We start from the raw sequence: 27,963 nt of genomic DNA on the forward strand, positions 1-27,963 counted from the left end.
ACAAGTTGCTGAAAATGGTTGCCTTCATTACAATGCAGCCTTCAATTCTTTACGCATATTATTAAAAACATTTTGAAGCATATTCTCTGAAATTTAATTTACCGTTTCTTGAATATAATTTTTTAGTACGATATTATTAATATAGGTTCTTTCTTCAATAGAAAACGCAATCATATTTATGAAACACACTATACACTGCAGTGTTTACTTCACTGCTTGAAGACTTCGAATGCAACAGCGGCCGTAAGTTTGTGTGTCTGACGGAAGCAAGGGCATTAGTGAAGGGGTGGGGGTGAAGTACATTCAGAAATGCAGGTACAATAAAAATGCAAGTAAAAATAAAATGATGTTCCTGTACAATATTACGTTTGTTAACGCAGAATTATGAAACATTTTTGCTAAGAGGTTAGCGTTGCGGTTTACTATTATGTAAATAATAAGGCATGACATTACGTAGGAGGTAAATTATATGCTCTTTTTTTTTTCTTTCTTTTTTAAGGGAAGTGCTGTGCGATTAGGAAGGGTTCCTCCATTCTTCTCACGATTTTAATCCTCTGCATAAAACTTTAATGGCTGTGTGTCCTTCGCTTAAAGGTCAGTTCGAATCAAAGAGAAAACGCGAAGAATAACAATGACTTGGCACTGCGATGAAAAATGCTTGTTCAAATTAACTCACATTAACTTGCAGTTGTTACGAATTTTGCCTTAGGTAACGCACATGGGGTTGATTTCTAGATACAGGTGGCGCACCGACAGCCGAACAGCTACAGCACCCGTGGCGTAAATGTGATCGTGCGCCGAGCTACTGGTAACCTGAAACGTGCATAGCACCTATGGAGGGAGGCGGACACCCGAAGGGGAAGTGAAGCAACTGTCTGACTTATTAACGGATTTTCATTTTCCTTGCGTCAAGCACTTAAATAAAATTTTATACAGTATAAGGTTACAAACTAATGTTTAGTACGTGTAACGAAGAAAGAAATGACCGATAAAACATAGGACACATTATCACAACCTAAAATTAACTGTCTTCAGAATGTCTCTGCGACAAAGTTTCAAAATCAGGAATTATGTCACTGCCAGTCGTAGTTGAACACGAAGGTATTTGTCTGTCAGTCGTGATCTAAATTTGGTTTTTACTATTTTAATTGTTGAAAATAATTTTTCACAAATGTAAGTTGTAGCGAATATGGCTTCAACAGAGCAAGCGAAAGAACGAAGCTTCGGATATTTATTTTTTGGCTGAGATTTGAAAAGTTCATTTGTCAAGTCCTTACATCTAGCTTTCATTTAACATCACATTGTAAATCTGTGAGTTTAAATTGAAGATCTAACCGCATTATTCGTACATCTGCTGAAAAAGGATCGACGTACAGAGATGATAATAATAATAATAATAATAATAATAATAATAATGGTGATAATAACGATAATAACGATAATAATATAATAATAATAATAATAATAATAACACTTAACCTTTTAATGTTTCATGAGTGACATGTAGAATAATGTCGTTTTATGTTATACAACCGTTTCCTCGTAATACTTGTGAACAAATCATACATTTAATATTCTCATCATATTGGCATTAAAAAAATGCGTCCTCCCATCCTACTTGAAACTTTCATTTTTATAGAGGTACACGGTTTCGAGAGAGACATTGCGACGATACGCCACTCGCAGGTCAGAGACTTATACAAATGGAGCGGAATTTGACTCCAGTGAGTGAGAGGGTGGGGATTGGGGGAAGTAGGAAGCAAGAGAAATGCATAGCTATCATTGCGAGCCACAATGTGCTCGCGAGTCACATTTTCGCCACGGCTGAGCTACAGTATCGGTTTTACACTCGGTTTCGAATCCCGGCGGGTCTAAGCGGAATTTGTGGTGATAAAAGACGGTACTTGGTGTGGTAGGTTTTCACGAAGTCCTCCCATTTTCCCTACCGGTAATTCACCAATATTCCACTTACAATAATTATCATATGGCGCTGTATAGTTCGCCTACCATAGTGAAGCAACAACAAATGCCTACGGTGGCTAACAGAACAACAGTCCCGGTGCGTCGCCCACGGATTGGGACGCTTGGATGAAAGACAAAAGTGAAGTACCACCATTACATGAAAAACCAAATGGTTAGGAGCCAGGATTCAAATTCCGGACAGCTCACACGGAATGCTTAGCATACAAAAGTTGCGTTAGAAGTAAGTTTTCCTGGGATAAGCCTACTCTCTTTTTTCCTGCCACCATTCCACTACTTCCCTGTGATTTCACAGTAATTCTTATCACAGTTGCAGAAAGCAATGTGTAACTATTGCATCACACCCAACGAGACTAAAGGCCCATTCACAATGAAAATTAAACATAACGTAAGCGTTAACTTAAAAAAGTAAACGTTACGGTAAAATCAAGAAGTCATACCATCATTCACGATGGGAACCTGAGAGGATAAAAAGACAGGAGGGAGTACTTCAAGCGTTGCTTATGAGATTATACAAGCTGGCGCATAGCACGATCGAGAGTAGGTCTCTGAGATTCATGACAATTTCTGCCGCTAGGTTCGCCTCACTGTGCTAAGAAATGATGAATAGTTCCATTACTAAGCATTGTGTATCGTGAAAATAGTTTGATTAATTGTGCATTATTGATCGAGTACGAAAATTATAAATATGCCAAGCATATTACAGTATTATTTGAGATTTATTGACATCAGTATGCAGATTTTCAGCGTCATTTAATGGAATTTATAGTTTTGTTTCCCGAAAGTCTGAATATGTTGAATTAAAAATTTTGCTTCCAAACTACATTATTCATATGGTTAATTTACTTTGGCAAGTTGATTGTTTTCAGTTCCGTGTTTTTCCTTCAGATTTCGTTCCCTCTAATTTGTTATAATTGCTGAAAATGACTACCGGTTTCTGCTACTTTCAGACATTATAAATAATAAATGAATTCGTGAAAAGGGTAGACTACAGTATTCATGTAAAATACATTAAGTTTCTTTCATTATTTCCGAAAAGGTGCGGAGTATGAATTGAATAACAGAAAGGTAGTACCTTAGTTTATAATATGTAATATTTTTTAATATCAAGAATGACAGCCTTTTATTGTAATATAATTGAGACGTAGAGGTTTGTAAATTACGTCTGTTGTCCATAAAATATTGTACGAAGCATTTAATAAGCAATGGTGAGTCCTTGAAATGTCTCAAATGTCAATATCATTTAAGTGTTCTGCTATGAATATTTAGTATAGAACAGCGCTACGAGCGGCGGAATTGGCATTACGAGGGAACCATTTCAGACCGGTATTTCAAGCGCTATGCGCCAGCTTGTATAATCTCGTAAGCAACGACTTCAAGTCAAATATGCTTGGAATCGATGCGACGGATATGACGTCAAGCTATCCTTTTACGCCCCATAATTCACCGCGAAATACTGCCAATTGCCAAATATCAAATTGCTACTATCGGTTTTGGTCATACATAAACGGTTTAGAATGGTTGTGGAGGTAACAGAACTACTAGCAGATTGTTATATCAATGCATGTTTCACTATATATTTATTAAAAGTATTATGATTGTGGCATGGACTGAACACTTCGTTTCCACATTCTTTCTCTTATCAAGAAGGATGTTGGCACTCCTTTATATGTTAAAGCATAAGGGGACATATCAACGGACATATTCTACAGTTGAGCCGAACAGAATATTAGCTTATTTATAAAAAAATAACACCTGCTGGACTTGACTACACTTTTGAAATATTCACAACAGCACGAAACAATTTGTAATCGTAATAATACGAACAAAACAGCTGATAAACGCACCGGAAAAAGAGATGAACTATGGGTAATTTCACGGCCATATTAGTACACCTTTTTGGTTTCATTTTAATATTTGAACAATATTATTTATATAACATATTGCAGTAATAACATGGGCATCTGGAATCTTGTTGATTTTTTCACGGCTTCCTTAATGTTACTTGCATCACGAATGCAGTAACTTCAGTGGAGTTGTAGAGTTTACTTAATTTTTGCAGATATTTAAAAACAATAATTAACATTGCAATTTAGGTGAAATTGCAGTGGTAAGTTTCCAATTTATAATTATTACTATATTGAACGTCTCGAAAAATAATAAGTTAAAAGCCTAAAGCAGTAAAATCAATATTGTTATGTGTGTTAGGTTGGGAATACTGAATGTGGAATTTCACACTTTTGGTTTTGTGCGGAAACCAAGCCAATACGCACGATCTCGCACAAAAGTAATATTAAACTATAGGCATACTGAGAAAAGTATCGTCGGTATACCGAAAATCAAATGGTCGCATCAATTTCATTGGAAACGTAACGAGCCACGCAACCCTGCTGTGATGCTGCTGAAGATGTTAACTTGTTTTGGTTGGATTCTCTCCTACGTATTATGCTTTAGAGGCTGGCCAAATTCCAACGACTGATTGGCGCAATGAAAAAGACTTTAATTAACAAAGTGAGGCCAGAAGCTAGTAACTTACTCGTATCATTTTACAAAAATTAACAATCCCAACACTTCTGTATAGTTCAGCGGACAGTCTATAGACCAGTGGTGGGTAGACCGCAGATCCCTGTATTGTGTGAGGAGACTGTAAATTGTGAACATAGTTCATACAGAGGAACTCTTTCTTATAACACGTGAGGACTAGTTACGGATGAGTGAGTTGTCTCGATGTGTAATCAATCATGCAAATTTATTATTACGAAGATCATTCGAAGGTCTTCACGATTCAACCATAAGGCATATCTACATAGGCTATTGAATAACATGGTATGAGCCACCGGCGTGGCTCAGTCGGTTAAAGCGCTTGCCTTCCGGTCTGAAGTTGCGCTCGGAAGCGGATTCGATCCCCGCTTGGGCTGATTATCTGGTTGGGTTTTTTCCGTGGTTTTCCCCAACCGTAAGGTGAATACCAGGTAATCTATGGCGAATCTTCGGTCTCATCTCGCCAAATACCGTCTCGCTATCACCAATCTCATCAACTCTAAATAACCTAGTAGTTGATACAGAGTCATTAAATAACCAACTAAAAAAATATGGTATGTTTTATAATGAGGTTCTAAAGGAAATTTTCTGCGAGTAGTAAGTAATTTTTGTACAAAATAAATACTATACCTCCTTTATTCCATTTCATACCTTCGAAAATAAATAATGACCTTACCAGAGAGGATTTAATTGAGAATCTGAGCATTTTTTAACTTCACTCGTTCTAGTAATACTGTACTTAGTTACAAAAGTTTTGTTTATACAGGGTGATTCACGAGGAAAGGTAAAAAATTTAGGATACGATATCTTAGGCTATCTTGAGTCAAGAAGTTCATATGAACATAGGTCCGTTTTCGAACGATGGCGGAGCTAGATGAGTTTTTTTTTGGTAAAATGTCTCGCTCCAATGTGAATCAGAAGTTACCATATGCTGCTGACGTGAGACGAGGCGTGAGACAAGGTCAAGGTCGCAATGAATGACGTAACATTGGAATCTGCATTGTGAATGATGTAGATAAGAGGAAGAAACCGGGTGGTGGGGCATTACAAATGTCCAATCGCCTGCCCTTGTCTGATGTAATGACACAGAACCCGCAGATAACACAAATAGCCTACACTATCATTAATTCATGGCAGTCCAGTCAGCTACCTACAGTACAGTAGTTATACAGGTACAATTATCGGAAGTGTTAAGTTGTGTTTTTCAAGATGCCTTATAAATTTTCGACTACAGAATACGCCGATATTGTGTATGTTTATGGTTTGTGTGATGGAAGTGCTTTGCGTGCCGTCACTGAATATGAACAACGCTTTCCGAACAGAAGGGTACCATATCGAAGAGTATTTACTGTCTATGGGGTTGGATGAAAGACTTGGTATAGCAAAGGAACGGGGAAACGAGAGAGGCGCTAATCGACCGTATTTTGGATGCGGCATAGAGAACAGTTAGGTGCAACTCTCTCGCGCGATGAGCGCGATTCACGCCCGAGCGCAACAGTGCATTGAAGCAGAAGGAGGTGCCTTTGAAAATGTGCGAAAACATCGACCCCAACGTCTAGAATATTAGGTATGTATGCACACGTGAATATAAACTTTAAATTTGTCCGTTATCTGTCTCTAAATGCGAGTTAGTAAAATGGAATCTTAGAAGTTTTTGTGAAATCAAAGAGCTATATCTCCGTAACCGTTCGAAAACGTATGAACTTTTTGACTCAGAATGACTTCAGAATTCACATCCTAAATTGTTTACCTTTCCTCGTGAAACACCCTGTATATATCATTAATTGGTCGATTACGTATTTCAGTTTGCTATTTATGCTCTGCAGTTTATGCTTGTAGATCGCTGACTTTAGCAAGACAAGAAAATCAATAGCGCCTAGAGGTTAGGCAATCTTCGGGACAATGCACACGAGTGAAAGCAGTGAATGGACGCGGTATAAATGCACAAGACCGCCCATCGCTGCTTTAGACCATGTGGCCATTTGTAGTCCGAACTATAAATCAAGCAATCGTTTCCTGAGTAGAATTTCCTCTGACAAGAATGTTTACTTAAAAATCATGATTTATTCTATATTTGGATTAGTGTTTTCGATCCAATCTGTAATTTTGAATAGGCCTATCTTACAGTACTTGAGAAGAGAGACCGTGCACTGCTAGCGAAGTTGTTTTACCAGAATGGCAGCAATAGCAACGGTGCATTGCGGGAATATCGCGGACAGAAACAGTTGAGAAGAGGTCCCATGTCAATTAATGAGCTGAAGAACATGATGAAAAAATTCGAGGAAACAGGTGAATTAGGTCTCTCTTAATAGCGTTTCACAAGGAAAAGTTCAACCTTCTAAATTTTCAACGAACATTCACTTCACTAACGGAATCAACACACGTCACCAAGCAACAGGGAACTGACACAATGCAATGCAACCGGAAGAATATACTGACGTTAGAGTTACAGACAATTGCAAGACTGCTTACAGCGCCATATGTAGACCTGGTAGCGAGACTTGGAACTAATTATTTTTTTCGCATAATTCGCGAGGGCATTGGTTAATTACCATATCTACGAGGTTTCAGACTCCTACGATCATTAGAGTCCGTGCTGTGCCATGCTGAACACTGTCAGTTTAATTTTAACCACCCTGTATAACGTATATGTCTGTTATCACTTTTTATAGCTTATTACAGAACTTGCGATTACAAATGAAAGTAATGATTTCACAGGCTGTAGCTGCTCTCGATGCCGAGATATTACTGTGAAAGTCCGAGCGACACGTCTAATTTTATACTCAACTTAAGCGCCCTTATGTCCATAGCGAGAGGAGGTGACGCCATGGAATATGGTCACACAAGTTATATATTTGTCCATGGCCTAACTAATAATAATATTAGCGTTCGGCTATGTCTCCTATTGTCACAGTAAGCATTTTAAATTCTGACTTTTTTTGTTTCATCACGAATCCCGGAAAAGGTGCCCACAATCGGTGCACGGAAGAACGTATTGTTTCACAAAAATTTCCACCATAGTTACTGATTTTTTCCTTTTACCATATTATTGTAGCGAATTGAAGCGAAAAGTGTGACACTTCGTCAATGCCCGGCCCCGGAACAATTTTTCCCTCGAAATTATTCAAATCAACTTTACAGGGAGTTATACCTGAAAGCTTGATTTGCATAATACACGTCACTGTTCGTTAACGGAAACCACAATTTACGTCACACGGAGTTAATGTGCACTCAGTGATGGTTGCTTGACGTTTGTCAGCCCACTTTAAGGTCTGTGGATAGAGGGAAAAATTGCATCGGTGTCTGGTAGAATTCCCGGGTAGCTCAGTTGGTAACCAAAGGTCCCGGGTTCAATGCCCGACCCCGGAACAATTTTTTCCTCGGAATTATTCAATGTTAAGGGGAGAGGATAGTAATTTTTAAAACTTTTTTCTTATTTGGTGTAAAATATTAATTTCTTTGTATGTAAAGAGCTCATGGCTGTAGCAACTCAACAAAATATAAATATTTTGAATAAATTATTTGGGAGGCAGATTTGAAAAAAAAATGTACCCAATGCAGGATTTTACTAAACTCGATATATCTACGCCATTTTTAAAGATAAATTCAAACACTATGTTACAATTTATTTGTAAAAGCACGCTCTACAAACTGTCTGTAACAGAAATTTGATATTAGTTCCTACATTTGTAAAATAAACAATTAAAATTTAATAACATTTTTTTTATTTTCTTTCTTGCAAACAGAGATACTTATTTTTAAAATGAAATCAATTAGGGAAATTCCGTTACAGAGAAAAGTTTCCTAGAAGTCTAGAGAATGTGTATTCTAAATTTCATTTATATATCTTTAATAGTTCAAAAATTATATCGATTTTTGTCTGGCTATGTAGCGAAAAAAGTAAAGTTCCAGAAACAGCAATCAAAGGGGGTGTGATTTAATAATCCAGAGCGCAGGAACTTAAAAAATGGCGTCTCAACATCCAATAAGGGCACAGATACCCACACAATGTTATACAATGTATTCCACACACATCATAGAGTATTTTAAAGAAAAATTTGGTTTTGAAAAAAAAATGAAGTTCCGGAAACAACAAACAAAAGGGCGGTGTGATTTAAAAATCCAGAGCGCAGGAAGTTTAAAAATGGCGTCTCAACAACTGATAAGGGCACAAATACCCACAAAATATTATACAATGTATTCTACACATATCACAGAGTATTTTAAGGAAAAAAATTGTTTTTTGAAAACTTACTCATTTTTCACCAAAAAATACCATCCTCTTCCCTTAATGTCAATTTGGGATATGGGAGTAGAAACTTTTATAAGATAGGCTACACGAAAACGCGTCCTTGCAAGGGAATTTGGGGCTGAGAAAACTGAGTATGTGAGGTCCAAGCCTGTTGGCCACTTGTCTCACTCCGAGTTCCGCCGTTCCACTGAAGGGACTTCAGAGAATTTTTAAGGGGAAGCCAAAAATGAACGTAACATAATAGATACCACATGACTGGGCAGAAGCATGACGACAGCAAGAGGTCAGAATCGCCGAAGATATTGAAAGTGCTACACCGAGTGGGACGCCACAGTCCTCGCAAGAGGAGGGAGCCGAGCTCTTGCACTGTTCATGCGACCCGTGTACCGAGGACAATATGCGAAAGCGAAGGCCCTACTCCAAGGCTATAATTCTTTTGGGGAGAGGGAGGGGGGGAATATGCCGAAATGTTTATATGGGGAAAGACGTAGGTATTTACCCCGGCATTAAGACAGATATAGAAATAAGACAGAGACAAACAGTAATGAAAGGTCAGAACCTACGACAGCTGAGGATATAGCAGAAATATTTGATATATTTAAAAAAAAAGTATGGGGTTGCGATCAAAAAGTGCAAGTAAGTGAAATTGTAAATGATCGAGAAGTATAGGGGAGAGGGAAATTGTATAAGCTGATGTGTAGAAATAAATATAAGTATTTGTAGGAAGTGAGAATAGTGAGAAAGGATTAGGTGTAAGCAGAATAGTGAGAAAGTAAAAGTGAGCGCAAATAGGAATGAGTGAAAATAGTGAAAAAGGGTTAAGAGAAGTGAACAAGTGACAGCATAAAATTAGTACTAACATTTGAACGTTGGAACAGTAAATGAATATAAGAGAATGATAGGAGAAAACGTCAAAGAACAAATAGGACAAATAATTCAATATGAGAATTTATAGAGAAAAAGTGAAATTGAGATTTAAGTGAATAGTAATTAGAGGAAAAAGGGGGTGTGAAAGGAGTATATAATATTAAATATATTAGGATTAATGAACAAAAAGAGAATAGCAAATGAAATGTAGGAGAAATACTGAAGGGGAGTTTGACCAAATAACAAAAAAGGTACATAGTGTAATTGGGAGTATTTGTGTAGACGTGTACTGGAAATAATGTGTTATTGTAATAATATGTTAATGGTGGCACCGGATACAGAAATGTGAGGTACACCATTACATGTAAAGAAGTGCTGTTACGAAATATATCATATCACATCATCACATGAATGCAAGAACTAGGTAACTTGATTTTTCATATTTTGTGACATTGTCTATTTACTTATTTATTGCACTAAGGAATATGTCTCGTTTTCTTTTACCTATTTGTTATATTGGAAAATAGATGTCGCTGGTATCGTTCGATCAGTTATCTAGTTCTTGCATTACATTTTGTGCGATTTTTGCTATGCTATAAAAGAGGTAACTAAAAAACGCAAATTTCGAGTTACCTAGTTCTTGCATTCACGTGACGATATTATATCCCGATATTTGTCTTAGCGTCTTAGAAAAACCACAGGCAGGATTAGTTGTCTGTATTTAGAAGACTGGGGTGACTATTTTTAGCCCGATCGGTCCTGAGGGCTTGATATAGAGAAGGTGTGTGTTGCTATTATTGTTATTGTAATAGTCCGAGCTGACGCTCGCCTGCCGTGCTTTCATTATTGAGGCAGCTGACGCTGTGGCGAGTTAGCGAAACAGCGGCGTGACGATCGCAATTTGATGCACATGTCAACGACTGATAGAGTTGTCAGAGCACATAAAGGGATGCAGGAGAAAATAGAATTACATTTTTTTCAATAAAGGGGAACTTCGACGTAGTTAGCTTATGTAAAGCGAAGACTAAAATCATCATACTGAGTGAGCATTTTATTAATAACGACATGTTGTTTGTGCTAGAAAGTAACTCTGGGTGCACTGGTTGCAAAGAGGCTGTACTTACGATTACTGCGTCCAGAGATGAAGCACATTTAAGATAATTTCAGATTGTATAAAAGACTTTTTCCTATGTTTATGTTAGTTTGTGCGAGATCGTGCGTATTTGCTTGTTTTCCGCACAGAACCAATACGCGGTAAGTGTGAAATACCACATTCAGTATTCCCAACGTAACACACATAACAATTTCCCTCTTCTTACCGCTTAAGCGCCATATTCATTTTACTGCTTTATGCTTTTAACATATTATTTTTTAGAGACGTTTAACATAGAAATAATGTCCACACCTGTGGAGTAACGGTTAGAGCGTCTAGCCGCGAAACCAGGTGGCCCGGGTTCGATTCCCGGTCGGGGCAAGTTACCTGGTTGAGGTTTTTTCCGGGGTTTTCCCTCAACCCAATGAGAGCAAATGCTGGGTAACTTTCGGTGTTGGACCCCGGACTCATTTCACCGGCATTATCACCTTCATCTCATTCAGACGCTAAATAACCTAAGCTGTTGATAAAGCGTCGTAAAATAACCTAATAAAATAAAAATAAAATAAAAAAACATAGAAATAATTATAAATTGGAAACTTACCACTGCAATTTCACCTAAATTGCAATGTTAATTATTGTTTTTAAATATTTGCAAAAATTAAGTAAAGTCTACTACTCCACGAAACTTATTGCATTCCTGATACAAGTAACATTAAGGAAGCCGTGAAAAAACCATAGAGATTCCAGATGCCGATGTTATTACTGCAATATGTTATATAAATAATATTGTTAAAATATTAAAATGAAAAATAAATCATTACATAACCTTACCGTTTGCTTTAAGTTCGCATTTATAGACTGGGGGGGGGGGGGACGACAGACGTATATCACGGCCTGCTGGAGTATAGTAAACACAGAAAACATTTTATAGCAACAATGTTGAAGAAAGATATTTTGGTGTTCCGAAGTTGCCGTCATTAAACAGAAACCAACATGGAGATTTCATTGCAACTAATTAGAAATTCGTCTTTCAGGTATGTAATAAACGATCTTCGCACAAAGTAATGTACAATACACGAGCGGTATGTTTGTTTTCATGTTCTCGGAAATTAAAAAAGCTCAACTACGTTTCGCTTTTTCAATCTTTTCCTCGACCATGAAAACGTCAACATACCGCTCTTGTAACGTATATTACTATTACTTACATTCGAGATTTCAAGATTCATAAAACATGTTGGAAATCAGTTCAAATTCTTTAATTTAGATAGCAAATCATTTATAATATAATAAATAGTCGGATAGCGGTTGCCGGGGTGACAATAACAAAAAACAGTGTGCGAATGGCGCGATGGCATTAAGATAGTTGGAAATGTTGCTGCAGTACGTGCTGTGCCGGAAAGATCTCAGGACAACCGTTGTAGGCATTGCCACAACGAGGTTGAAACTCTTGCACACGTCCTGGGATCCTGTCCGCACGGAGAAGCTCTGCGAAACGCTAGACACCACCAAGTACGATCAATTATAGCCACTACCCTTAAAGATGCCGATTACAACACCTTTGAAGAAGTACATGGTCTCTCCGTCACTGGCAGTACACGGCGCATAGATATAATAGCTTTCAAGGAATCTACAAGATCTGGATTCATAATTGATCCCACTGTGCGTTTCGAAACTAATGAGGAACAGCCAGCAGAAGTGGATAAGGAAAAAAAGAATATCTACAATCCTACCATTCCACATTATCTCAAAAAGTACCAGCTAGAAGAGCTTGAAGTAATCGAATGGAGCAAGAGGTACCGCTACTCTCTTCATGAAAGATGTGTTTAAGAGGTTTGGAATACCTACATCTATTATTCCGATTGTAACTTTAACTGCATTGAAAGGATCAATTGCTCTCCTGAAGCATCACCTATATTCGAAATAAAACAAAGTTCATTAGCATTCTTTACTTTTTTGTAACACTTACCTCTTTAAAACTAGGTATATTTCCACCAATCACATAATGTATTTGCAGCTATGTACTTGTAGGAGTTTCATTGTCAAAACAAAATTAATGGTTCACTGAACTTGCAAACATTTATATGGTTGGGTACTCTTTGTCCCTTGTGGCAGCTCACGAATGGTGAGAAGATTTCTAAATTATTAAAAGAGTTTTTTCTGTGGTTATGTTAGTTTACTTACATTCAAGCTTTCAAGATTCATAAGACATATTGGAAATTAATTCAAATTATTTAATTTAGATAGCAAATCATTTATAATATACAAATATGTCGGATAGCGGTTGGCGGGGTGACAATAATAAAATACAGTATCATATTACTATATTCTGGTAAAGTTACCTATATTTTGCATTGCACACAAACCTATACAGTATATCATATAGAATTAAACACGAACATATCCTAGAGTAGGTAAGCTAAAGGTCGAGAAAAACAATAACAGAACTAAAATACTTAACAATGAAGTGTCTACTTACATTTCTTTGTTGACGTGCATTATAACCAAACTACGTGTTACACATTTTCAGTTAAAATGCATTGCAGAGAGTTACAACGGAACAATTGGACAAACTAAAGTGTCGGCAATATATTTTCGAACACATAATGATGGTGTCCAACCGAAATTTTAAACAAATATTAAAGGAACCGATAAAAATATGACGTGGGTCGTTAACGACCCTGTGGGAATATATGGGTTAAATTCTTATAATGCACTTATACTTCTCAGACAAATCTAAAAATTAACGTGGATACAGTTTTGATAAGTTCTCTTCCCTTTATCCATTGAATCAGTGCTGGCCATCCCTGAATATAGCTAGACCAAGCGGCATATACTACCTCTTTCGCCTGTCTTTCCTTTCCGCTGTAAAGCGCTCAGGCTCTCCTGAGCTCTAAAGCGCGCGCTTGCGCCTATGGGCTTCTGTTTACATGACTGCATTATACATTAATCCTTCTTGTACTTACCCTTTGGTCATTTCTCTGTTCCTCTTTACAAAAGAAAACGCTTTCTATTCCTATTCTACTATATGGTGCTGCATGTTGGGATCCTTACAGATTAGAACATATTAAGACACTGGAAAAGATTCAAAAACGGGCTCTTAAGTGTTGTCGGAAAAATTCACCATTAAAATGAGACACTCACGGACAGGAGAACGCGAATTCGATTATGCGCACTGTTCAAAACATACAGAGGTGAGCCTGCCTGGAGAGAAATAAAAAATAGGTTGCAGCCGCCAAATTACTCTTCAAGGAACGACCACTCATATAAATTGAGGGAAAGAAGGCAGAGGACGGACACTGGAAAGTTTTCTTTTCTCAATCGTACTATCAGGGACTGGAATGCTTTACCTGCAGACTTACTAAAGGCTTTACCAACAACCAAAAATGCATTTAAAAATAGGCTTAAGGACCTTACTAATAGACGGTAATTATACACAGTATTTAAAGGGTGTAAATGATATGTTGTTATTGAAGTGTTGTATCAGTGAAGAATTATGTTGTGTCAGTGAAGTGTGTTGTATCAGTGAAGAAGTATGTCGTGTCAGTGAAGTGTACTGTGTAAGTGAAACATGTTCCTGTCAGTGAAGCTTTATAGTTTATAGTGGCAGTGCATAGTATTTGAACAGTGAAATGTTTTTGAAGTGTTAGTGAAATCAGGATAGAATCAGTGAAATGTGTCGTAGTTCCATTGCAGTGAGTGAGTTGACAGCGAAATGAGTGTAATGTTGAAAGGTACTTGTGCAGATATGAACATATACTCGTGGGTTTTAGTTCGATCTTAGTTTTAAGATACAAATTAGATTTATTTCAAATGTTATTTTAAGTGATCGTTTCATTTAATTTAGTATATTCCCTGTTGTTGTTATTATTGTTATTATTATTATTATTATTATTATTATTAATTATTGTTAGTATTAATTATTAGTATTATTATTAATTGTATTTTTAATTAATAAGTTTATTATTGTCATTATGGAGTGTAATTAGTTACCACTGCCACCGGGTATATAGCCACTGCAGTGTGAATAAATACATACATACATACAACAATACATACATACATACATACATACATACATACACTATTTAAAGGGATCAGAATTAATCCTTCCTTTATCTTTCACTGGGTACACTATTCTCTTAAACATGTTTCCAGCTGTCCAGGAAGCTGAACAAATCCTTTCTTTGTCTTTCAATGCACTTACGGAATATCAGGTTTGAAATCTTGTTCTAAAAATATTCTTGGAAATTTATACGAGAAAGGGTTTCATAAATTACCATTTTGGTCATTTTAAAATTACAGTATTTCTTGGAAGTTCTAACTTTTAGGTTCACTTTAACCGAAGTGAAGGTTCACTATAAACGGATATATTAATGTACTCTTTAATGTATGCGGGTTGGGGCCAATGATTTAGGTTCACTATAGCCAAATGTTCACTATACCCAGAGTTGAATGTATATACCAAAATAGGGGTGCAAAGTATATGCCCAGTACCAGCCGCCACTGTTACTACTAGTACAACAGCTCTGCTTACGTTCAGGCGCCCGGCCCTACCTTACATTGAATCAATGCAAGTGACATGAAGCACCCAGGAGGCTAGTAAGCACCCCTTCCGTATTGGTTCGCGCCTTGGGAGCGCAAGTTTTACAGGTAATGTTATAGACGGAACCTATCTACAGAGTGGGCGAAAGGTCCGTATACTCTTGTCATCAATATAGATTTACAATGATAAGACTTGCCTATTATGGATCCAAAACATCCGCATGGTCTTTGCGCAGGCGGATGCATCTCCACATCTTTCTGCTCATTTTCCTTAGCATTTGTGGCGTCACACACAGTGGGCTGTCAGATGTGGATTTAAAACGGCGCACAGTGGTCTAGAATGCAAATTTAGCGGGACATATTAATAAATTTTCAGCTACCTAACAGATTTTTATGAAATTTTACACAGTAGTTACAGGTAGCATATATGTTTTGTATGCAAGCTCTCGTTACGTTGGTATAAGGGGAACTACCCCTTATGGGGGGGCGCATTTAGACAAAATTAGAAACTTTTCTCCTATATGACAGATTATTATGAAATTTTACAAAGCAGTTACAAGTAGCATATATGTTTTGTATATAAGCTCTGATTACGCTCGTATAAGGGGAACTACCCCATACAGGGGGCGCAATTAGACAAAATGAGTAACTTTTCTCCTATTTAACGGATTTTTATGAAATTTTACAAAGTAGTTACAGATAGCATATATGTTTTGTATGCAAGCTCTCGTTACGTTGGTATAAGGATAACTACCCTTATAGGGGGGCGCATTTAGACAAAATTAGAAACTTTTCTCCTATCTGACAGATTTTTATGAAATTTTACAAAGCAGTTACAAGTAGCATATATGTTTTGTATACAAGCTCTGATTAAGTTCGTATAAGGGGAACTACCCCATACAGGGGGCACAATTAGACAAAATTAGTAACTTTTCTCCTATTTAACAGATTTTTATGAAATTTTACACAGCAGTTACAGGTAGCATATATGTTTTGTATACAAGCTCTCGTTATGTTGGTATAAGGGGAACCACCCCTTATAGTGGGTGCGCAATTAGACAAAATTAGTAACTTTTCTCCTATTTAACAGATTTTTATGAAATTTTACAAAGCAGTTACAAGTAGCATATATGTTTTGTATATAAGCTCTGGTTATGCTCGTACAAGGGGAACTACCCCATACAGGGGGCGCAATTAGACAAAATTAGTAACTTTTCTCCTATTTAACAGATTTTTATGAAATTTTACAAAGTAGTTACAGGTAGCATGTATGTTCTGTATACAAGCTCTCGTTACGTTGGTATAAGGGGAACTACCCCTTATAGGGGGGCGCAATTAAACAAAATTAGTAACTTTTCTCGTATTTGATAGATTTGTAAGAAATTTTACAAAAGAGTTACAAGGAACATATATGTTTTGTATACAAGTTCTGATTACGTTGGTATAAGGAGAACTACCCCTTTTAGGGGGCACAATTAGACAAAATTAGTAACTTTTCTCCTATTTAACAAATTTTTATGAAATTTTACAAAGTAGTTACAGGTAGCATGTATGTTTTGTATACAAGCTCTCATTACGTTGGTCTAACTGTAACCACCCCTTATAGGGGGGCGCAATAAGACAAAATTAGTAACTTTTGCCCTATCTAACAGATTTTTATGAAATTTTACAAAGTAGTTACAGGTAGCATGTATGTTTTGTATACAAGCTCTCATTACGTTGGTCTAACTGTAACCACCCCTTATAGGGGGGCGCAATAAGACAAAATTAGTAACTTTTGCCCTATCTAACAGATTTTTATGAAATTTTACAAAGTAGTTACAGGTAGCATGTATGTTTTGTATACAAGCTCTCATTACGTTGGTCTAACTGTAACCACCCCTTATAGGGGGGCGCAATAAGACAAAATTAGTAACTTTTCTCCTATCTAACAGATTTTTATGAAATTTTATACAGTGGTTACACTTAGTACATTTGATTTGTGTACAAACTCTGTTTACGTTGGTATGAGCAGAAGTGCCCCTTACAGGGGGATGCATTTAGACAAAATCTTATGGGGGGGAAATGTTACATTTTAGGTGCTATTGCACCTTTTGGACACTCGGGAAGCTTATTTGGTACATAATTAACAAGCTGTCATCTTGAATTCCCTGAATTATACTGCGAAAGCAGATTCGGTTCACAGATATTGAAATAACTGCAACCGAGAAAAAATTGCACTACTGCACCTCGAAAGAATAGTGCTAATAAATTGTTACTTCCGCAAATCTACGCACCTTAAGACTAGATTTAAAATAGAGGTAAATATTGGAGGAAGTGAAAAAAATCATTTTTGGACGAACCTAAGGGTTTTTTTTTTCTCTACCTTAGCAAAGTTTGCAATCAATGATTAAATTTATATTTTGTCCCGTGTCCATTCATGCTAGTTTTACATACTATAATAACATTAAATGTAACAAAAACAAACAGTGTTACATACCTAAAGAACTACTTGACATTTTGGTACCAAATATGAATGGAATCGACCACTTACAACAGAGTTACAGCACAAGAAAAACGGCAGACTCGCGGCGCTTGCTGAGTAAGAATGCTGGGTGGCGAAATGTGGCATGTTACCGGCTTCTTATCTCGCTATGCAGCCACCCCCGCTGATTAAGATTATCAATTGAATGTTACTCAGTTATATAGGAAAAATAATTTAAGGGTTTAATTTCTTTTTTTAACATGTAATTTTTCTGCATTTGTCCTCCTAAATATGGATTTTAGACCACTGTGCTGCGCGAAGAAACATGTAATTCGCTTCCTCCCCATTCCCCAAAGAGAGAAGATGAAAGAAAAGTTCTCTTTCTTATGTGGTATTCTTTGTATGTGGATTTGTCGAGGATGCTGGAACTTTCCTTCACCTTTGACATGGCCATCACGGAGCCCAAATCTCACCACGCCAGACAATATCCTCTTTGGCTAATCATAAAGCAGCATGTCCGCAAAAGGCGCTACGTTTCAAACGCTGACAAGCAAACATTCTGATGGGGGCAGAAAAAAAGTTAAAATTTTTTTCTTCCATCATGCTAATAATGTCAAAAGAAGTGCTTGTACAAATTTTGGCCAGTCGACCGCAACCGTCCAAAAAGTGATTTTCCTTGGGGCCGTTTACAAAAAAAATCGTAATTACATGGAAAGATTTATTGAAAAAAAATACAGAAATTGTTGCACTATATGTCAACATATCCCCCACTGGAATTGAGACATTTGTCATACCATGGAATCAACTTTTGTATCCTTGTGTCATAGAAGTCAGCCGCCTGGGATCGGAATCAGCGTTTGACAGCCGTCTGCACACCTCTGTTGATCCTATAATACGAGAAATATGTCTCAATTTCGGTGGGGAGTATGTTGAAAAATATCTGAACAATTGCTGTGTCTGTTCCAATAAATTTTTCCATTGAAATTATGTTTCCTTTCTGTTAACGGCCCCTGGCGAACTTATTTTTTTACGGCCCTCGTAATTGCGGTCGAGTGGTCAAAATTTGTATAAGCACTTGTTTTGATATTATTAACATGGTGGAAGGAAAAATTTTAACTTTTTTATCTGCCTCCATCAGAATGTTTGCTTGTGAGTTAAAGAATGTGTTCACGACTCTCACGCCACATATGCCATAGGAAATGAGCAAATAGATCTGGAGATTCATCCTTCTATGCAGAGACCATAGAAAAGTACATGCGTATGTTTCGGGTCCGTAAAACGTAAGTTACATTACTTTGATGTCAGGGGTATACAGGCTTTTCGTCCACTCTGTATTACAAAGGATAACTTCAATTTATAAGTAACACAAATGAAGTTTTACTTTAGTCAGACAAACATTTTAGCCATTGTGACATTTTGTTTACTGTATCAACTACTGGGTTATTTAGCATTGATAGAATTTATCATAGCGAGGTGGTATTTGTCGAGATGAGACCGAGTATCGCCATGGATTACCTGACATTCCTCCTATGGTTGGGGAAAAACCTCGGAAGAAACCCAACCAGGTAATCAGCCCAAGCAGGAATCGAACCCACCCCGCGCAACTCCGGATCCGCAGGCAAACGCGCTACCGTCTGAGCTACACCGGTGGCCTTCAAGGCCTATCGAATACGCTTCTATTATGAACACTAATTTGATAATAAACATTGATCTTGATTACACTGCAACTTATTTATGTTCATATCACGAATTTGCTAATCAGTTTATTGGATACAATTTACTAATCATGATAACGGATACGGCGCACTACGGACCAATGTAAACACAAGTGCATGGATCCATCTCTTAAAACCATCCAACCAGGCAAGTGGCAAGTCAGGCATTTTCACGCAGTATGCTGTAAATCCAGATGTTACTCGAATGACAATACATGTAAAATAAATAGGCCTAATACAGGGACATCATTTTATTTTTACTAACATTTTTAATATTAACTTGTCTATACCTTTAGAGAACCGGAAACACCGCTTGCTCCCCCCTCCAAGACTGGAGTTCGATGATACTGGCGTAAAACACAAATCACTCTACTAGATATAGGATGGAAGAAAAGTAGTTCATCCATTTACGTAAACTAGGAAATATCGCGATTTTGAGTTTGATAATTTTAATTAGGTTTTTCTTTAATCAAAGTACAGTACTGTATTAAGAATAAGTGTTTTTACTCACGAACTGAGTTATCCATGCGAACGTATTCATTATGCAGTGTATACTGTCTACAGCACATTAGCGTACAATATAGAGAAAGAAGTTAAATTGAAAAATAATCATAATATGAATATTTAAACACAATTTTGAAAATGGTGGCCGTTCATTTCGATACAGGCTTCAGTTCTTTTGTGCATATTATCGCACTATAGACTATTGCATCTAATTCCAATTGCCAGTTTCGTCCTTCGTACTAGTAACTCATGTTGAAATAATTCTGTACCTACTCTACGTACTGTGAATTCAATCTTCACTTCTGCCCGACCCGAAAATATAAAATTACTCAGACATGCTATCTACTGTCCGTCCAAGTGGTTATGCCGCAGGATTGTAGAAAGGGAGGAAATCACGTGGCAGTTAATTACTTAACGAGGCCCTTTTATTTAAGTTAAATTAAACGGCTGTATAATATTACGTAAACGTCCAATTCCTAAGAGAAATTAATGTTTTCAGAAAAGAGTTAAGACAGCCCAGCTTTTACAGAGGGGCGAGCAGAAGCAGGTGGGGGAAATCGGGATGCGTCGTAGGCAAACGGACAGTGCCTGTGCGAAAATATGATTCAATATTGAAAGCTCTTTCGTCACTGGAAAACGCGAACATATTTCTGGAACGTACTATACCCAGTAACTCAGTACTGCTTACTATCTGCGGTCTTGGTTCTGTGTGAAGTTGGAACTTCCTTAGTAGAAGTGGTGGGAGTGAAGTACATTCAAAAACTCAGGTACAATAAAAATTGAAGTAAAAATAAAATGATGTCCCTGTATATGTTTTTCTAAGACTTATCATTATGTTAGCGTTACTCAAGTCCATTTTTCTTTTGATCTAACAATAAGTACTGTACTAAGAATATGATAGGTCCACCGCACTGAAGTAACGGTTTAGCATATTTGACCGTGAAACGAGCGGTCTCGGGTTCAAATCCTGGTTGGCACAAGTTAACTAATTGATGTTTTTCCGAGGTTTTCCACAACCAAATGAAGCAGAATTCAATCGATTATTTGAGAAACCACACATGTTCTTAGTTATAAGTTTTGAGAAAACTGCAAAAAAACTCTCTGCAGCTTATAAATATTGAATTACACTCTTGTCTTTTAGGGTGGATTTTCCATTTGAATTGCAATATTTTTAAATATTATTTTAAAAACCTTTAATTATATTTGAGAACGCCAAAATGCTTTATATTTTGTGAATATGTGTTATTTCTCAAATACATTAAATATTTGCCGTAAAAATTATAATAGTTTGGAATGGACGTTAAATAAAATCTGTCTGTTTAAGTCGTCTTGTAAGAGTTACACTTTAACCTGCTGGAGTACCATGGAAGATTAATTACTTTGGTAACCCCTGTAAAATGAATGTAAATAAACCAGTGTGACAGCAGAGGAACAGGACGACACAGTAATCTGTTGGGCATTTATCGCATCACGTCAGCAGCAACTTGAACACTTAAGCATACGCAATCTATTTTCTCTTGTCACATTACGATGATTGTAGATCACAGTTGAGACGGAACATATACTATAACTTACAGTTAGTTTCGTGCAGCAGGCACTTCTGAACAACATTAGGACAACAATGTGTTATATGTACAACCATACACCTACTTGATAGATGCCCGTTACTCTACATATTTTTTCCATATCTGTACAGCCCTTCACCTTCGTTGCCTTGGATCATATTCTAGGTCAAACAAATCCGGTTCACCCCCTTTCAATCTGTCACTCGCAATCCGCTATAAGTAAACAATGTTATCCCATACACTTCAATTTCCCTAATGGAATTTTTCTTTTAAATTTCCATACAGATAAATTTGGTTTCAGAATGTAGACCTCTCGCAACTTTCTCCACTGCACTGCCAATCCTTTCTTTTCCCATGTAATGTAACTTCCCAGTAACTTACACACGCTCTCTTAGAATTACACATACGTGTAATAAGCCACTCAGATTTGTAATTGTAATTCTTCACATTACATCCTCGATTGTGTAACGATTACCATGGTTTTCGTGTCAGAGATTTGCGACACGTAGAAGAACCCTGGCCCGGACAAAATGACAGGCCAGCTCTTTTTCAGCCCATCAAGTTCCCTCCTTTACGAACAGATGCCTCTGTGCATCTAAGTCTCCATCGAGCGTATTCCGAATCTCAGCGCTGAGCAATCCGATGGCATCACGGTGTTCCGAATTTCACCGATGGAGTCACTGATGCTCCACCGGTGTCGCACCGGTGCCATCAGCTTGCAGAGGTGGTGGCAGTCTCCATCAGCCGCCATCAGTGAATCTGATTGGTTCTTGGGTAGGGCGGGAATTAGCAGACGAATGACATCGTGCACTGTTGTGTCATGGCGGTGTGTTCTGCTGTATTGTTTATAATGAGCACAACGTAAAAACAATATGTTAATGGCTTATGAGCGAACATGTCAACGGACCAGTTATTAAAACCGGTTCAAGAAATAAATTGTTTATGCTCTCGTTTCTTTGAACGAGATGGCAGTACGGAAATTTCGCAAAACTCTGCTAGCGTAGCACAGATAACAACTTATAAAGTCGCCATGACAGCCATCGATCCTTCCAGCAGTTTTATTCCAATTTCGCTGCAGCGTGACGTCATTGTTGTCCACCGGTCCGGTGAGATTCGGAATACACTGGTCGAGATGTGTTTGCAGGACAATATCTTGTGAGACATCACAAGGGCATGCGACAAAAAAAAAGAACAAAATAGAAAATGTGGGATTCAATTATTGCACTTCAAACTATGAGCGTTTAAGGAATCTAGAAGGAGAGATTCAGAATAGCGTTCTCCGTTTACTAGATAAGCTATTAAGAGACGATTAAATTATTATAAGAATGCATTGGAGCAACGGTGGAATTATCACAGCAGGGAAAACAGATTTATGCAAAGAAAATCTGTCAGGCGACCGTTTACTTAAGCAATGATTCTCAGAATGTGCATGAGGTTGAACAGTGGTGTTTCACGGCGATTTTATTTATTTTATTTAAATTTAAATATACAGAATAAAGAATATAATTACATAACAAACAAGAGAAATAGAAATAAAATAATACAAGCAATATAAAAAGAAGATACAGTAGTATTAACAAAATCTGAGACCGAATGAGCAGCGCTCGTGCTCGGTCGCAGTTCAGATATAATACTAAAATAAAAAATAATAATATAAATAAATAAGTAAAATAAAATAGGAACTAAAATATAATTACAGCGGCAATGGAATTATATAAATATAATATTAACACTAGAGAAGAATAATATCGCACGTGAAAAGTAGGACTAATATATATTTCAAAATTATAGAATACAAATATAATATAGGTTGATTAATTCATACACATATGCTATAAATTTATTTAATCAAATTGAAGATATTAACACGTTTCTAATTTTCTTGTTATATGTTAGTGGGTTACATGTTAGAAGTTCTGGGTGTAATTTAGTTAAAGCATTGTACAACCGAGGGCCAAAATTTATGCTATGCTTTAGACCAGCAGATGTGAGACATTTAGGTTCTACTAATGTTGAATTAATATTTCGTCTTGTGTCATAATTGTGTCTGTAATACAGACTTATTACGATTTTTATGATACAATTTTAACAGCGTATACTTATAAATTTGTTCAATATTAAATACATTAAATTCAGAATAAATTAATTTAGTTGGATAATCGAAACGTTTCTTCAAACAAATTTTAATTATTCGTTTTTGTAGTAAATTTAACGGACTAAGATTAATTTTTGTACTTCCACCCCAAACAATTATACCATATTGAATGATAGACTGAATAATGGCCAAATAAACATTTCGTAGAACTCTAATAGGTAAGTAGCATCGAAGATTAACGAATTTATAAATTGTTTTACGAAGCCTCTTACAAAGATAAGTAATGTGATGAGGCCATTTTAAATTCTATCAATAATGATACCCAGATATTTGACATACGTGGCTTCTTTCAAAGGTGGACATTTACAACTTTTGGGATCTAAACAATTTTCACTGTGTATTATTAGTCTATATTTATCGCTAAATTTTAAATTTTGAACACTGGCAGCTGTTAACGAAAAAGGAACTAAAGTTGATTTAGATATATTTAAAGAAAGGAAGTTGGAATTAAGCCATTTTTTAACAATGTTAGCACCTATATTAGCATTTCTATATGCTTCCTGCCAAGAAAAACCACTGAAAATAACTACTGTATCATCCGCATATGAATATATAGATCCATTAAATTTTTCTAAATTTATATTTAGCAGATCATTAACATATATTAGAAATAAAATAGGTCCCAAAATTGTTCCTTGCGGTACACTATCCATATCTAGGACTGGGATGTATGTATGTAGGGGAGAGTTGGGTAGTACCGGACATCGGGTAATATCGGACATTGCGTTTCTTTCATCCACTAACAGGTGATAGTACCTGAATGACATTGTTACGTTTCTGTATGCGACATCACAAAAATGTAACCATGTCATTCAGGTACTATCATCTGGTGGAAGATGAAAGAAACTCACTGTCCGATATTACCCGATGTCCGATAGTACTCAACTCTCGCCTGTATTTATTAACACTACAATTCGATATACACCCGATGGCAGTGATATATAATATACAATAATACCATTACAATTATACAATAATTACAGGAATAAAAAAATTAAATAAAGTAAAATAAACTTAAATTTATTTATAACTATAAATAAATACTGTAGATGCAATAAACCTAGGACTATAAATAAAAGTATTCTATAATAAGGCCTACAATAAGCAAAAGTAAACTTAACTTACGAGTATTATTGCCACGCTCTTATGGTTAACATTCGGCAGGTCTTTGAAATTTAATTGCATTATTGTTTTCAATTTCTTATGTCGCTGCTCTGGTACTTTGAACATAAAATAACCGATGGTAGGTTGTTAGCCAGGCCTCGGGGTGTCCAATGGAGGGGCTGCCTCCTCGTGGCTGTTGGACCAGCGTGATTTTCTGTCAGGGTTTTCTCCCTTAGCTGACATGTCCCAATTTTAAAGCGTCAGGAACGACACCATATGGAGAAACAAATATCTCCACATTGAACCTAAGGTTCGAATTTACAAGACCGTGGTGCGCCCTATTCTCACTTATGCAGTTGAAATAAGACCTGAAACAGCAAAGACGAAACAGATGTTGGATACAACAGAAATGAAAACCTTAAGGAAAATTGTAGGAATCACAAGAAGGGACCATATACGGAATGATCAGATCAGAGAACAATGCAAAATACAACCAATTAGAGAATGGACGCAAATAAGAAGACAACAATGGAATGAGCATGTATCTCGAATGGGAGAGGATAGAATTGCGAGAATCGCCAGGGATAACTACCCATCCGGAAGAAGATCCCCAGGAAGACCATTAAATAGATGGAGAGATACTCTGGATTAACAGGCTGGAAGCCTAGAGAGAAGAAGAAGAAGAAGGAGAAGAAGAAGTCGCTGCTCCAATCACTCGCCTCAATTTCAATATTGCAACCAGTAAGCTGCTTCCATTATTAAAAGACACCTACTTGTCTAATCCACGTGGACTAAAACCGAGTTTGCAATGTCTTGTGCTGAGGACGAACATTAAGGTATATGATTACAAATTATTATTAAAGAGTTATTATTAAGAGTTAAGAATGTCAACCGTACTCATATATGAAATAATAATAATAATAATAATAATAATAATAATAATAATAATAATAATAATAGTCCACACCTGTGGAGTAACGGTTAGCACGACTGGCCGCGAAACCAGGTGGCCCGGGTTCGAATCCCGGCCGGGGAAAGTTACTTGGTTGAGGTTTTTTCCGGGGTTTTCCCTCAACCCAATTTGAGCAAATGCTGGGTAACTTTCGGTGCTGCACCCCGGACTCATTTCACCGGCATTATCACCTTCATATCTTTCAGACGCTAAATAACCTAAGATGTTGATACAGCGTCGTAAAATAATCTACTTAAAAATAATAATAATAATAATAATAATAATAATAATAATAATAATAATAATAATAGCCATTTAACAATACAACAAACTAGTGCTTATTCTTATCGAGGAAGTAGACGTGACAACGTGACGCTTAGAGTGAAACCTACAGAGCAACAATCGGTCGAGAACATTATGTTTTAAAAACACGTTATTGTATGATGCCGGCATGTTAACCATGAGAGCGCGGCGATAATACTTCCATTTCACCCAGCTATTACCAATTTAAGTAATTACATATCACCTTAATTAATCACAAATCAACATAATGTTCCCGCGCGGCACTGTATACACCACACCCCATCATTCTTCCGTCTATAAATATTTTGTGTGAGATCGTGCGAATTTGCTTGTTTTCCGCACAGAACCAATACGCGGTAAGTGTGAAATACCACATTCAGTATTCCCAACGTAACACACATAACAATTTCCCTCTTCTTACCGCTTAAGCGCGACATTCATTTTACTGCTTTAGGCTTTTAACATATTATTTTTAGAGACGTTTAACATAGTAATAATTATAAATTGGAAACTTACCACTGCAATTTCACCTAAATTGCAATGTTAATTATTGTTTTTAAATATTTGCAAAAATTAAGTAAAGTCTACTACTCCACGAAACTTATTGAATTCCTGATACAAGTAACATTAAGGAAGCCGTGAAAAAATCAACAAGATTCCAGATGCCGATGTTATTACTGCAATATGTTATATAAATAATATTGTTAAAATATTAAAATGAAAAATAAATCATTACATAACCTTACCGTTTGTTTTAAGTTCGCATTTATAGACTAGGGAAAAAAAAGATAGACGTATATCACGGCCTGCTGGAGTATAGTAAACACAGAAAACATTTTACAGAAACAATGTTGAAGAAAGATATTTTGGTTTTCCGAAGTTGCCATCATTAAACAGAAACCAACATGGAGATTTCATTGCAACTAATTAGAAATTCGTCTTTCAGGTATGTAATAAACGATCTTCGCACAAAATAATGTACAATACACGAGCGGTATGTTTGTTTTCATGTTCTCGGAAATTAAAAAAGCTCAACTACGTTTCGCTTTTTCAATCTTTTCCTCGAACATGAAAACGTCAACATAGCGCTCTTGTAACGTATATTACTATTGCATGTCTGCGTGTACGTACAGCAAGCAGAGGTTGAACTCTGTACCATAGAGTTCTAATCAGGAGCCTGTAAAGCGGTGGAATATATTGTAGGTTTCGTTTTAATTTCCAAGAAACGTTGGAACAAGACTAGTTTGTTATTACTTAGGTCTGTTATGAATAAAGGTGAAATTCAATACCTCAGCTGTTCAGTTAAGATTTATATAAAACATTATAATATCGAACGGCACTTCGATCTTCAACATACCAAGGATTTTGGTGAACAGAAAACTTATAGGTAAGAGTTTAAACAGGATTGTTAAAAACGGTTTATATTAATAAAATAGTTTTTACATATGATAAAGCACTGTGTTATTTTAATGTAATTTGTTGTGCAGGTCGAAATATTGACGAAGTTTGCAAGAATCTATGAGAATAATTTGTTAATGGAAAATCCAAACCACAGCCACTACCAGCTGAAAATGCAGTCCGATCAATTTATCGCATTTCAAACAAATAGGCGGGTCATAGAGAAAAATAGCCTTTTTGAAATGACAGGTGAAATCGACAATGAATTGTATGAATTATTAAATAATGACAAGCTTCATAACTTACGTAATTTCGCAGCTAACAAGCAAAGATTCAGATGGGGCAGATAAAAAAGTTATATTTTTTTCTTCCACCATGTTAATAATGTCAAAAGAAGTGGTTATACAAACTTTGGCCACTCGACCGCAATTACGATGCCGTCCAGAAAGTGATTTTCTCTGGGCCCGTTAACAGAAGAAACCACAATTGCATGGAAAGATTTTTTGAAACAGATAGAGCAATTGT

At 36.5% G+C, this 27,963-nt stretch overlaps 1 long non-coding RNA gene across 1 annotated transcript in view; it reads left to right on the forward strand.

Moving 5' to 3' along the window:
• Window positions 1-27,963, forward strand: part of LOC138705271 (uncharacterized) — a 295,635-nt gene that overhangs the window by 20,533 nt on the left and 247,139 nt on the right. The gene's annotated exons all lie outside the window — the stretch shown is intronic.

The sequence above is a fragment of the Periplaneta americana genome, chromosome 8, assembly GCF_040183065.1.
Source record: "Periplaneta americana isolate PAMFEO1 chromosome 8, P.americana_PAMFEO1_priV1, whole genome shotgun sequence".
NCBI classification, from domain to species: domain Eukaryota; kingdom Metazoa; phylum Arthropoda; class Insecta; order Blattodea; family Blattidae; genus Periplaneta; species Periplaneta americana.